At 37.0% G+C, this 15573-nt stretch overlaps 1 protein-coding gene across 3 annotated transcripts in view; it reads left to right on the top strand.

Moving 5' to 3' along the window:
- OXR1 (oxidation resistance 1) overlaps nucleotides 1-15573 on the top strand; it is a 226609-nt gene that overhangs the window by 120429 nt on the left and 90607 nt on the right. The window lies entirely within an intron of this gene.

The raw sequence follows: 15573 nt of genomic DNA, 5'->3' as shown, positions 1-15573 counted from the left end.
CACCCCTGCCTGTATCATTTTCTAATGTATGAAATGGATATCATGAATATCAGATCTATCTTAACTCTCTGCTCCCCCTCCCCGAATTCCCAGCATTGATTAAGGGAAAATAAATGAGGGTTTTAGCAAATCAAAAGCTAAAAGTAGTAGATAAATAAAACATAGTTTTATTAAGAAGGTAATAGAAAGGAAGGAGTTGTATGTATTAGAAGAAGAATGGGGGGCGCCTGGGTGGCTTAGTCGGTTAAGCGTCCGACTTTCGCTTAGGTCATGATCTCGCGGTTCGTGGGTTCGAGCCCCGCGTCGGGCTCTGTGCTGACTGCCAGCTCAGAGCCTGGAGCCTGCTTCAGTCTGTGACTCCCTCTCTCTCTGACCCTCCGCTGCTCACGCTGTTTCTCTCTCTCCTAGAAATAAATAAAAATATTAAAAAAAAAAGAAGAAGAAGAATGGTAATGCATATTTCTGCTTCTCTAGTCATTAGTGAGAGTAAAATAAGCATAAATTAACTAAATGTCCATGTTGGGCATTGTAACAATACACTAATAGGCAATAAAAACTTAATTTTAAAATATACTAACTTCAAGGGCACTTGAGTGGCTCAGTCTGTTAAGCATCCAACTTTGGCTCAGGTCATGATCTCGTGGTTTGTGAGTTCGAGCCCTACATTGGGCTCTTGCTGACAGCCCAGAGCCTGGAGCCTACTTTGGATTCTGTGTCTCCCTGTCTCTCTCTGCCCCTCCTCCACTTGTGCCCTATCTCCGTCTGTCTCTCAAAAATGAATAAACCTTCAATTTTTTAAAACATATCAACTTCAAATTATTCTCATGGTTCATAAGCTGTATGAACTCTTACCATTTGCCTATAGTGCAACCCAAATGTGGTCTCAGAGGATCTGAAAGTAAACCAAGTGATGTAACTCTCATCATTTTGTTTAATGTTTTTATTATTTATTTTTGAGAGAGAGACAGACAGTCAGAGCATGAGTGGGGGAGGGGCTGAGAGAGAGGAAGACACAGAATCTGGAGCAGGCTCCAGGCTTTGAGCTGTCAGCACAGAGCCCAACGTGGGGCTCGAACCCACGGACTGTGAGATCATAACCTGAGCTGAAGTTGGACGCTTAACCGACTGGGCCACTGAGGCACCCCATCTCATCATTTTTAAAAATAAGATTTTGTGGGGCTCCTGGGTGGCTTAGTCCATTAAGTGGCCTGTTTAGGCTCAGGTCATGATCTCACTGTTCATGAGTTCGAACTTTGGGCTCTGTGCTGACAGCCTAGAGCCTGGAGCCTGTTTCAGATTCTTTCTCCCTCTCTCTCTGCTCCTCCCCCACTTACGCTGTCTCTGTCTCTCTCTGAAAAAATATTTTTAAAATAAGATTAAGAGAACTTCAGGCTTTTCTAGTGAAAAACATTTTTCCTTTGTTGGGATGACTGTGTTCTATGTTGAAATGTATTTTCCAGTAGATTAATATATTAACATTTTTTTGTTTCAAGAGTATTACTATATAACCAAAATTAGAATTTAAGTTAAAAGTCAGAGATCATCTATCTAGTAACTTGAAGCCACCCATAGAGTAACTTTTTCTTATAGACCCCAAACCAGAAATAGCCGAGTAGTCTATCAATTAAACCTATCAGGAGCAGCGGAACTGCAAAGCCACACGACTAACAACCCGTTTCTTAAGAGGCAGCGTAGCCATAAATTAGTAAGGCACTCAATTCATTGAAAGGTTTGAGACCACTATGTAGAGGCATCCTTTTATTTTTAACCTACTGAGCTGTTTTCTTTATTTCAGTAGCTATCATATGACTATGGGGTACAGTGAATAGAGGCAGGGACCAGCAGACTTCTTGCTTATTATATGTGGATCACTGCTGCACCGATATTCAATAAATGCTTAGGAAAGATAAATGGGAATTGCTGAAAATAATCTGTAGCATTACCTTCTGAAAAAGATCATACCAGTTCCTTTTAGAGGATTTTCCTCTGGCCTTTTGCTGTATGACATAGGACCTGACCTTAAGCATGAGGCCTAGAAAACTATACCATGGAGTTAACAGAGCACAGATGCTTCTGGATCAAGGGAAGTGGTTATCAGGCAGGGAAATCATTGGAGAAGGAGAAAATACTAAATATCTCACATACTGGTTCAATAATGAAAGCTAAGGAAGATCAACATGTGAGTGGGAAGAGATGAGGGGCAGAGAGGAAAACTGGAAGACTGGAAATGTTTGAACTTTTTTACACTGGAGTCTGCAGGTACACAGTTACAACCTGTAGTATTATACAGTGATGTTTGACAGCACTTCGTGTGTATATTAACCAGTTGCTGTGTTTATGTGTACAGATGGAATATGAAATTAAGAAGGCAAATTAAATGACTTCAGAAATATGCATCCTTGAATTGCCTATGCATCTCATTTTATATTTCTCCATTAGTCTTTTTTCTTGGGACACACACACACACACACACCCATCAAACTACCTTTGTGGCTTTGATTTTTTAAGTAGTTATAAATTGAATTGTAAAAGGTAGACTATTTTATGGATGTGAGTCTAGATTGGAAGCATCCAGTGAACATGTAGTATGCTGTCCTTGCATTCTGTTAGTATTTATTCATTTAACTCAGTCAACAAATAGTTATTGAATGGCTACTTTGTGTCAGTAATGACCTAGGTTGCGCCATAAGACATCATAATTGGACTACTAGTAAAGAATATATAAATGTTGGTGATTTTTAATGCAGATATACTTGGGAACATATCACTGATACAGTGATTTAATAGCCAACTGAAAAAAATTCTCAATATAGCTTCCATTCTGTGTTCTGAGGAAATTGCCATGTCTGCTAGGTATTATGTGTAATACTTTGTATATTTCTCTACCCCTCATCTGGATACAGTGCCCCCCCCCCCAAAAAAAAATCTAAATACAGATTGGGAAGGCAGAAGATTTCTTAGGAGACTTAGATCTTGCAAATATTAAGAATGAAGAAAGATAGAACATGATCCATTTAGATCTGCCCTTCAGATTTTGTAATAAGGGGTTTGGAGAGAAGAACTCAGGTTCTTTATGCTTAATGTGGAAACAGATATCACCTTCTAGTAGTATCACATAAGTACATAGCGACCTGTGCCATCCATTATTAGAGTGATTGATTATATAACACATTTTCTGTGTCTTTTACCTTTCTCTGGATGAATGTGAGAAAACTACTCTGGCCTAAAATCTGAATATGGTTATAAAATGCTACTTTGTTTCTGGGTAGTCAATTCCTTTCTATGTTTACCTTTTAAGAAATAATTTCAAGTAAAATGCATTCAAATGTCTGGAAATAAAACAAGCTATCAGATGAAATGTTCTATTATCTAGTAACAGGTTGTCCTTGTTAGGTAAAGCTTATTCTGTATCGATCTTTATTTGGGTAGGTGTCATATGTGGTATATATATATGTATACATATATATATTATACACACACACTATATATATATGTATATATATATATACACATGTATACATATATACATATATATAATTATATATGATGTATATGTATATAATATGTCTTATATATGTATATACATGATATATAAGCTACAAAGAAAGAGGGCATGTTTTATACACCACTCTTATTTAAATTTTTGCTGCCTTTTGTTTAGTCATGTAACTTGTTATGACTTATATATACATAACTTTTGTTAAATTATGTAACCTATCATATGATTTCTAGCTAAATCACTAGGTTGCTTGCATCACAGATAAATAGTGTTATTCCCAAACACTACATTACATACTCGTAAAATTATGGTTATACCACTAGTCTTCTCTTATCATCTGATTGTCTTGCAAATAACTTTTCAAAAGTAACCGACCTTCACATATTCCCTCAGTTATTTTGTTCTGGCCCTAGTGCTCTTTTCCAGCTCTACCTTTTTACCTTACTCTTCATATCGTTAAACTTAGAGAATACATCTCTGAAACAAATATATTCATAGTCTCATCGGAAAGACATCTGAGAAGATCAAGCTAAAAGGAAAAGAAAAAAGAGCAAAGTATGAAACAATGTTCAACTCATGGCCTAATTTATTTTTTGGCCCTGATCACCTGGCCAGTGCTTTCTTCTTCTAAAAGATGACTCCAAGTTACGCTGTACTGATGGAATTTACTATAAAGAAAGCAATAACTTACAAGTCGTGGCTTTAACTTAAAAATGCAGACCTCATAGCCATATAAATCATGTGCTATGTTCATATGCTCGGTCATAATAAACTTCAGAAGGTACTGTGCTGTTTGGGATTGGACTCAAAGTATGAGGTTCAACCAGGAATTTATCCAAGGGATATAAAAGTGCTGATGCATAGGGGCACATGTAACCGCACTTACAACAATAGCCAAATTATTTAAAAAGCCTAAATGTCCATCAACTGATGAATTGATAAAAAAGATGTGATTTATATATACAATGGAATACTACTTGGCAGTGAGAAAAAAAATGAAATCATGCCATTTGCAGCAACATGGATGGAACTGGAAAGTGTTATGCTAAGTGAAATAAGTCAGTCAGAGAAGGACAGATATCATGTTTTCACTCATACGTGGATCTTGAGAAACTTAACAGAAGACCATGGGGTAGGGAAGGGAAAAAATAGTTAAAAACAGAGAGGAAGAGAGGCAAACCAGAAGAGACTCTTAAATACAGAGAACAAACTGAGGGTGAATGGGGGAGCGGGAGAGAGGGTAAGTGGGTGATGGGCATTGAGGAGGGCACTTGCTGCGACGAGCACTGGGTGTTGTATGTAAGTGATAAGCCATGGGACTCTATCCTAAAATCCAAGAGCACACTTTACACACTGTGTGTTAGCCAATTTGACAATAAATTATATTTTTAAAAAAGCAAAGTATGATGTTTAATGTGAAGATATTAAAGAAAGAAGGAAATAAAAGCTTGTCCCATGAGCTCAACTTCAGTAATCTCTTGAAGACTTACTCTCTGACTAAACCCTAGTCTTGATATCAAAACACTTCTTTATTACTGATAACACATCAAAAGAATATATAATTTGTATAGGATTTACATGATTGAAAACAGGCTCCCTTAGGTCTGTAATATCCACTTAAGATGGTTGTCTTGGAACCATTTCCTATTATGCAGTTTTATTATCTAAAGTTCTCTGATGAACTACCAAGAACAAACACTCTTTCAAAGGTTTACTTGGATGAACTGAGATAAGATTAAAAAACAGTCTTATTTGTAGGCTATATAAGCCATGGTAATCTGAAAGATAATTAAAACATGATAAGGAAATTTTCTGAAAACTCGTAATATGCTCCTTGTAGAGTCCAGCCTAGTTTGTGATCTGCACTGTTCAAAAAGAAAGAAAAGATATAGCTAATTTATAGTAGAGCCTATAATGAACAAAGAGCTGAAAAGTTAGTTTTAGGACTTAGAAGAAAAATCCTGGGAATTAAAATATTTTAACTTGAAGTAAAAAAAAATGACAGTTAATAACAATAATAGCTTGCATTTCTTGAATACATGCCAAGTGACATTTTTCACAGTTACTCTATAATATAATTATTATTTTTTTAAGTTTATGTATTTAATTTGTGTGAGAGAGAGAGAGAGAGAGAGGAGAGAGAGAGAGAAAATCTCAGCACAGAGCCAGATGCAGGGCTGTAAATCAGGAATTGCAAGATCATGACCTGAGCCGAAACTAGGAGTGGGATGCTTAACCACCCAAGTGCTCCTGTAATAGATATTATTAAACCCATTAAAAACATTTTTTTAATGTTTGTTTATTTTTGAGAGAGAGAGAATGTGAGCAAGAGAGGGGCAGATATAGAAGGACACACAGAATCTGAAGCAGGCTCCAGGCTACAAGATGTCAGCAGAAAGCCTGATGTGGGACTCAAACCCACAAACCACAAGATCATGACCTGAGCCAAAGTCAGACACATAACCAACTAAGCTACCCAGGTGCCCCTATCATACCCATTTTATAGATGAGAAAACTGAGGCTTGGGGGGATTAACTTGTCCAATGTCATATAACTAGTAAGTGATGAATGCAGAAACTGAATAATAGAGATCTGACTCAAGAGCCATGTATTTAACACAACAGTCACCATAAAGTATGTGATACTCTCACAGATTGAGTAGTAATTTTAATTACAGAACATCAGATATTCTTACCAGAAAAGGCAAACTAATACTCAAGTTTTTAGAGCTAACATTATTTACATTATTTACACAATTCAGTATCACAAATAAACACAAATCCAGACCATGGGACATAGCCAAGGATCACTGACCTGTTTCTGAAACAAGCCAATGGCATGGAAGAAACAAAAACAAAAAACAAAAAAAAAAAAAAACAGTCGAGCCTTTGCTGCTCCAAGTATGGCCCACTTTGATTCCAAAAACATTACCACCACCTGGGAGATTTTTAGATAAGCAGTATCTCAGGTGTTTCCTAGAATGTGATTCATTTGCAAATAGAGTTTGAGAAGCACTGGTCTAGATGACTAGAGACTTAACCAATTGTTGTATATAGACCTTTTTTAGATCATGATTCAACAAGCCAATAGCAAAAAGACATTTTTACCTATTGGGAAAACTGGATATAGACTAGATCTTGGATTCTACAAAAGAATGCATGCTAATTTCATTAGGTTTGTTAATGGTACCTAATAGTTAATGTTGGGTGTCCAATATTTTTATGTTTAAAATTTAGACATGTATACTGATCCATGTAGGGGTGAAATAATATATCTGGAATTTGTTTTAAAATGTTTTGACAAAGAAAATAGCAATAAGTGATACAAATATGGTTACATCTTGAAAATTGTTGAACCTGTCATACTACTCTTCTGTCTACTTTTTTGGTCATTTTGGATTCTATTTTCAGCAGTAGTAAATATGTCAGACTTCAGCCCCTATATAAAACCAGAAACAGTGAAAGAGGAAAAATGGAACCTCAAATCCTCACCCAAAAGATATATCTTAAAGTTTTTCCATGTAAATTTGTATAAAGAATATTTTTTAATTTTTAAAAAATTCTAACATTCTAACATTGTCTATTAACTTCAAATATGTGAAGACCCACCATCATATCTGATATTCTTTCTTTTATATTTTTATTATTTTTTATTGATAAAATAATTAAATAATTAAATTTTATTTGATTAAGTATAATTAACATACAGTGTTATATTAGTTTTAGGTGTCCAATATAATGATTCAGCAATTCTGTACATTTCTCAGTGCTCATCGAGATAAAAATACTCTTGGGGCGCCTGGGTGGCTTAGTCGGTTAAGCGTCCGACTTTCGCTTAGGTCATTATCTCGCGGTTCGTGGGTTCGTGTCCCGCTTCGGGCTCTGTGCTGACTGCCAGCTCAGAGCCTGGAGCCTGTTTCAGTCTGTGTCTCCCTCTCTCTCTGACCCTCTCCTGCTCACGCTGTCTCTCTCTCTCTCTCTCTCCTAGAGATAAATAAAAACATTTTTTAAAAAAAGATAAAAATACTCTTAATCCCCTTTATCCATTTCACTCATCCACCCAGTTTCCTCCCCTCTAACTACCAGTTCTGCGTTTTTAAGAGTCTGATTTTTTTTTCTTTTTTTCTGTGAGTGAAATCATATGCTGTTTGTCTTTCTCTGACTTATTTCACTTAGCATTCTACCCTCTAGATCCATCCATGTTGTTGCAAATGGCCAGGTCTCAGTGTGTGACGTTTGGTTACTTACATATCTTGGCTATTGTAAATAATACTGCAACTTATATAGGGTACATATATCTTTTTGAAGTGGTGGTTTCATTTTTTTTGTGTAGATACCCAGTAATGGAATTACTGGATCTTATAGTATTTCTATTTTTAATTTTTTGAGGAACCTCCATATTGTTTTCCACAGTGGCTACACCAATTTGCATTTCCACCAACAATACATAAGGGTTCCTTTTTCTCCACATCCTCCCAGCACTTATTTTTTTGTTTGTTTTTGATTTTAGCCATTCTAATGGGTATGAAGTCATATCGCACTGTGGCTTTAATTTGAATTTCCCTAATAGTGATGTTGAGTGTCTTTTCATGTGTCTGTTGGCCATCTGTATGTTTTCTTGGGGGAAAAAAAAATGTCTTTTCGGGTCCTCTGACCATTTTTAAATCAGACTGGTGTGTGTGTGTGTGTGTGTGTGTGTGTGTGTGTGTGTGTGTTGAGTTGTATAGGTTCTTTATATGTTTTTGGATATTAATCCCTTATTGCATATATCATTTGCAAATCTTTTATTCAGTGGGTCTCCTTCTATCTACTTTCAGTGTTAGAATTTTCATAATTTTTAATAAATACCAAAAGAAATGGGCTTTATGCTCTGGAAATTTTAGAAATAACTAAGAGAAGTTTCTTATAGTGAGAAGGGTTAATCAATTAACGGGGTCCCAGAGAAGCTTCCTCCAAAGTATTTTATTTAAAAAAATTTTTTTTAACTTTTTAATTTATTTTTGAGAGACAGAGCATGAATAGGGGAGGAGCAGAGAGAGAGGGAGACACTGAATCCAAAGCAGGCTCCAGGCTCTGAGCTGTCAGCACAGAACCCAACGCGGGGCTAAACCCATGAACCAGGTTTTTTGATACCCTAAACCGAAGTTGGATACTTAACCGACTGAGTCACCCAGGTGCCCCATCCTCCAAAGTATTTTAAGAGTAAGACAAATTCATTTTTCTGGGGGCAATTTTAGGTGGTCCCGTTAAGAGCCAGATGACTTAAAAAATCCATCAAGCTCTTTTTCTCAAAAATGATCCTATGATAGGAATTAAACTTTGTGAATACTTTGGGTCATTGATTTTAGATTTTATGCCTTAGTTCTATTTAAAAAGGAAGAGCATTTGATGATGCCTCTGTTCTAGTCCTGTATTTGCTCTCCTCCTGTGGCATTCTTCTCTGGCAGTTCGCTTTCATGGTTGCCTGATAAAATGGGAAGCTACTTGTTCATCCAAATCAAGCATTTAATAGAGCCCTGTACTGATTTCATTCAGCTGAGAGCCTATGCTTAAGTGCACATGAAGGCCTTTTGATGTTACCTGATCAATAGGAAACCCTTTAAGCTGGCATGTATTTGTCATATAGAAAGGCATTCCTTTCAACATCATATAAACACTTTATGTACTTACCAGCTGCAAAGCATATCATTTTTTGTTTCTGGAAAAGGGAGCAAAAGAGAATTCCCCAAGCTATTAAAAAGAAAACCCAAGCACTTTTGCAACTTATTAAGTGGCAGTACTTGTGGTAATATGTTTTATGTTTTCTGGCTTCTTCCTATAATAACCTAAGAATGGTTCTCAAAGACTAAATAATAAAGTCAGCCAGCATCCCCAGATGTAGACATTATGGTGTTTACAGATGAACAACTGACGCCTGACTAGTTTAGTAGGTGCCTCGTGTTTACAGGGTGAGTCAGGGGACGCCCAAGACTTTGCCTTCAGAAACCTTCCCATTTTAACGACAAATAGTTTAGTACTCTACTTTGATCTGTTGGTTTAGGTTTTATGGAATAACCTGCAGCATCTAAGAGTTTCCTCTAGACAAATACGTATTAGGAGGAACAAATGAGTAACAGGACAGTGGAGGGAATTCTGTTCTGACTCTGAATCAGAGAAATGCTGACACTCAGGTGCTGCTCTTTAAACTTCTCTAATTGAGGTTATGCCCCTGGGAGGCTCCCTGTTTATAGGAAGCTGCATTGTTAGATAGATGTGTGGGATTTTCAATTTTGTAGATATTTGAGTTGTTTTCTCTCTCTCTTCTTTTTAGTAGATGTCCAGTTACCTGGTGTCTCTCTGTGTTTCCTCCACAGCAGCAGCCTCTGCATCAAGTTTTCTGTATTGCTCATTAGCCCTCCATCAGTACAAAACAAAAGCTGGGAGTTAAAGCGTGATCGTTGGCCATTCCATAAACATGTTCTCCACACTCTTCTACCCCTCAGCTTGCTTGTTCTGATGTGGCACAATGTTCACATTGTTCAATAATCCTCAGCTAGAGAACTGTAATTAGAATAATTTGTTGTTTCCCCTAATCCTGCTGCTGCTGTTAAAATTGTTTATTATTATTTTTATCTTTTTATATAATTTTTAAAAATCTTTATTCATTTTTGAGAAACAGAGAGAGACAGAGTGTGAGTAGGGCGGGGGCAGAGAGAGAAGGAGACACAGAATCCAAAACAGGCTCCAGGCTCTGAGCTGTCAGCACAGAGCCCAATGCGGGGTTCAAACTCACCAACTGTATGATCATGACCTGAGCCGAAGTCAGACACTTAACCGACTGAGCCACCCAGGCACCCCTAAAATTGTTTATGATAAAATATAACAATGTTTCAAAGATCTAGAATGTCCTTATGACTGTAGATGGATTTGAGAGGAAGCAGGATGCAATGTTTCATAGTCCAAAGAATTAATAAAAATGGCAAAATATTTATTTCCCTTTGTACTTTTTTTAAATTTTAAATGTTTACTTAGTTTTGAAAGAGTGCAAGCAGGGGAGGGGCAGAGAGAGGAGGACAGAGGATCCCAAGCAGGCTCTGCACTGAGAGCAGCAAGTCCAATGTGGGGCTTGAACTCACAAACCATGAGATCATGATCTGAGCTGAAGTCAGACATTTAACCGACTGAGCCACCCAGGTGCCCTTCCCTTTTGTATTTTAAAAGAATATTATTACAACAAAAGAAAGAACTTTAATGTATGCATTTATACGGCATGTATGTCCTAAAGGGTTCTATCAGAGAAATAAAATAGTCAGAAGTTAATTATTTAAGGATAAGTTCCCTCCCCCCAAAACGTGTAGAATCAAGACAGATGTAAAAATGAATACATTTGGGGCGCCTGGGTGGCTTAGTCGGTTAAACGTCCGACTTTCGCTTAGGTCATGATCTCGCGGTTCGTGGGTTCGAGCCCCGCGTCCGGCTCTGTGCTGACTGCCAGCTCAGAGCCTGGAGCCTGTTTCGGAGTCTGTATCTCCCTCTTTCTCTGACCCTCCCCTGCTCACGCTGTCTCTCTCTCTCTCTCTCTCCTAGAAATAAATAAAACATTTTTTTAAAAATGAACACATTAAATATTGTATTTAACTCATTAATGAAAGAGTAAGATGTTACAACTGTACAAATGAGAATCCGTATAGACATATTAATAGGTCAGGATTATTGAAATAAATATGCAGATGGAGGCACATTCTTCCACTGCTGGTGAAGAAAGCCAATTCAGTCTACTGGACAGAATTCACATAGACAAGAATGTCTTTGTTTATATACAGAAATTATTTTGGATTGCTATCAGTTTTTACAATTTATAGAGTCATAAATTAGCTTCTATAGAGTCAAAATCAGATAATCTAGCTGAGTTTACTCTAGACACTGAATAGTTTTCCACTAAAGCACAGTATTGTGGGCTTTTTTTTTTTTTTAAATCTCATATAGTACTCTGTCCTTAAGGGCACCATATTATCAGTGACTCCCTACTATCAACAGAAAGAAGTCCAAACTCATTAGGTGGACATTCACATTTTAGCTTCAGCCTCTTTTCACTGGTTTTGTTATCCAGTCCTACACCCTTAAATCCTACTTTATTCAGCCTTAGTTAACTACTTACTCCCAAATTCTTCTAATCCTTCAAGTCTCTGATAAATTTTCACTTCCTCCAGAGCCCATGTTGTACTTTATCTACTTTAACTAGGAATTACTATACCTTCCTTGACACATTCATTACATTTTTTCTGTAATATTCTTGTAACTGATTATGGGTTGTGATCTACAGTAGTTCTTAAACTTGACAGTACATCAGAATTAACCAGAGAGCTGACTAACATAGATTGCTGGGTTCCACCCACCCTTCTGTTCAGTGGAGCTAAGGTTAAGCTTGAGAATTTGCACTTCTTAAAAGATCCCAGATGATGCTGATGCTGCTGGTCTAAAGTCTCTTTGAGAACCACCTTCTCAGAGGAACTGTGTAGAAAACTGTAGATACGATTAATGAGACACAGGCCCAGCCTATTAGGAATTCATGATCTAGAGGAAATGTTAAAAGCCGCCCCCCCGCAAATATCACTGAAATCACCTTTTGGTAAGACAAAGCTGAGTTAGTACTGAGGTAAGCAGAATACCACCTAAACAGTGCCTGGGAGTGTGGGCATAAATTGTTGGTATACTTGAGATTTTCAAGTTTAAGGCAGCTCTTTCTGTGTAACAACTTGGTTAAGATTGGTTAATGCTCATGATATATATGGTAGTTTATGATGTGATGGTTTAGAATTGGTAGAATAAGATAAGAGGGGTTCAGAGAATTCTAGTATGTGAACTGTTGCCTCATGCTCTATTGAAACTTGATGTCTCATTCAGGAAGTTTCGGGAATGCACTAGAAGACAGTAGTGTAGTAAAGTCATATGAATGTACACAGGTGTACTAATAGCTTCAGAGGCAGAGAAACAAATAAACAGACATATAAACAAATAATTAGTGTGGTAAGACACATATAATTGAAGTAGTCACAGAGCCCTTTGGGAGCAGGTATAGAAAATCTTATAACCTCCCTGCCATTTGCTACTGCCAGGGACTCCAAGATCTTGAGTGTCCTACTTCGGTTTATCTTTGGAAAATCAGAGAGAAAGCATTATATTTACAAATGCAGTGTTCTTCCTTGTTTCTTTTTCTTTCTCTCATTATACCATTAACATACACAGGCAAGATATGCATACTTAACACATATATATCTTATAAACAATCAATATTGTTTAAATTTTAAGTTTAAATTGTTAAAAATTTTGGAGTACAAAGAATTCATATTTCTTAAGGATCAACAATATGCACATGCACTGCAGGTGTGTGTGTGTGTGTATTTCAAATAACTGTATATTAGATTTGTGTAGTAATTGTCTTTTATCCCCTCGCTGATGCAGATACTCCTTATTGGTACCTTATGTGTACCTCTGGATAGGATTCTTCTTTTATGTAATCCATAATCCATGGTCTCTTCTTTTTGGAGCGATAAGTAGTGAGCGTGTGATGACTTTCAAGCACAGTAATCCTCAATTTAAAAACAATAGAAATAAGTATGTATTTTTAAAAGCCTGAATAGCAAGTGATCTTTACTTTGCTATATAAGCTCCAACCTTTGGTGGCATAAAACTGACATCTGTTACCTTGCAAATTAGTTTTTAGAAATACTCTAAAGTGAGTATATTAAAGTTACATCTGAGAAAAATCTTTTGAAATTCAAATTCTGGCCCACGATTCTCAAATTGCCAAAGAAATACTTAAAAACTCTTTGTACCAAATACACCCTATATATTTGATCCTAATGCTTGAAAGAATACCCAACATGCTTTTTACATGTTCCAAGCTCAAACAAGAAAATATGTATATAACATACGTTTACTTAGATTTATTCATGACAAGCTAATATGCATGGTTTATAAAAATCATTTATAAATCATTTATAAATTCACTTCAGTATTCCTTTGCTAAGGTTTTGAGAGAACATCTGCAAGATAGTACAACTGTAGAAGTTATCAAAAACTTGCCATCATGGTAATGGCATTCACAACATACAGATTTGCTAGCTAAAGTAGCATCATTGCATTAGCAATAAGCCATTCTGCACGCAGCTCTCTTCTCCCTTGGCCATATGGACTTCTCTCACACCTTTCTGTGAGTCCCAGATTTCTCTTTGCTAATTGCAGCTAAGTCAAATCGGTACAAGGAGGACTTTAGAGTGTAGGGTGTCTTAACTGGGACCTCATATATTTGGAAGCTGTGAGTGAAAATGTGAGGCTGAAAAAGAAAGCACAGAAAGATATGTCAGGAAGTGGCAATAGCCTGCCCCTCCCCCATATCTCTGTAATGAGATGAAGAGGTACCAGAAGCAGTAGATGCATGGTATCTCCATGTTCAACTTACCAAAGTGCAAATGCAAAAGAATATTACATACTAATATAGTGAGATACAGATGAAATAGGCTTTCTGAAGACAGACCATAAATGTTGCCAGAGGCATTATGCTGTTATGGGAGTGCTTAATCTTTCCCAACATTCACTAGATCTGGGCTTCTCAGCCCGGTCACTAGTGACATTTGAAGCTGGATGGTTCTCTGATGTGGCAGCTGTCTTGAGCATTACAAGATCTTAAACAGCATCGTTGGCCTCAGCCTACTAGATGCCAGTAGTGCACCCTCAATTTGACAACCAAAAATATCTCCAGACGTTGCTAAATATTCCCTGGGGGTAGAGTTGGCAGATTTAGCAAATGATAACTGAAGATGCCCAGGTATATTTGAATTTCTGATAAATAGCATGTAACTTTTTAATGTAAGTACGTTCCATGAAACATTTGGTACAGACTTGTACTAAAAAAAATTATTCATCATTTTCCTGAAATTCAAATTTAAATGGAAATCCTATATTTTAATCTAAAAACTCTCCTGGAAGGCAAAACTGCCCATGACTGAAAACCCCTGTGCTGTAGGATCAGTAAACTAAAAGCAAACACCCGAGAGACTCTTGACTGCCCTAAATTGACAGTGTTGCTCTCCTTAACCTCTCTGATCCCATAACCTTATTTGGAAAGGAGGGGGGTGTCCATTAACCTCCTTCGCAGAGTGGATGTGAAATCTAAAGGAAATGATGTATGAAAAAACTCTTAGTATGACGCCTGGCATAGTAAACAATCAATATATGTTCAGTATTACTAACAATCCCTCACATGATGGTGTCATAACATTTACTAATGTCTGGACTTATTTTTCCCTAACAGAAAAGACTATATGACAAAAACAACAGGAGTCCTGCAGTGGTTCTCAGCCCTGACTGTACACTGAAGTCACCTGGGGAGCATTCTCCATGATGTCTATATCCTGCCTGTGAGAAATTTGGATTTTGTTGATGTGGAGCATGCCTTGAGCATTGGGATTTTCAAATGCTCTGTAAGAATTCTAAAAAAATGTGGACCCAAGGCTGAGAACCACGCTGTGAGAAAAAGTATTGGTAATGGGTATTCTTAATAATGAAGGGAAGAAGTAAGTTCGACTTAATTGCATCTGATTCTCGGGTTGTAGAAAAGTGGGTTAGGATCAGATTTAGAGAAACTATGGGCATGATTTCATTCATTCAACAAATATGATTATCTTTGTGCCTACTATGTGCCAGGCCATGTTCTAAGCAGTAAAGGGAGTCCCTGACCTTGGTGAACGATAGTAGGGAGAGGCAGATAATAGACAAGTAAGACATGATAGTCTAACTTCAAAGACTAGAACTAAGGCCTTCATGAGAGATGGTAGCTTTCCAAAAAAAATTTCAAACAAAGCATGAGAAATGTTAATGTGACAGCATAATGGGGAGAAAGCAGCATGGCTTGACAAGATGTTCTCTGAGCTTGTAGAAGAGATGAAAGAAGGAAGCACATATTACCAAGTAAAAGGATAGCATAAAACTGTAAAAAGACTGTCATGAAGGCCAACATGGGGTGAAATTTTAGAAATACTAAAGAAACTAGCTAACTAGGGTCATTGTGTTGAAAAGGGAAGTCCTAGACTAAAA

This window comes from Hyaena hyaena, unplaced genomic scaffold (assembly GCF_003009895.1).
Source record: "Hyaena hyaena isolate Hyena2069 unplaced genomic scaffold, ASM300989v1 scaffold_868, whole genome shotgun sequence".
In the NCBI taxonomy this organism is placed as follows: Eukaryota; Metazoa; Chordata; class Mammalia; order Carnivora; family Hyaenidae; genus Hyaena; species Hyaena hyaena.
The sequence above is the reverse complement of the archived record's forward strand: the minus strand, read 5'-3'. Positions and strand labels throughout refer to the sequence as shown.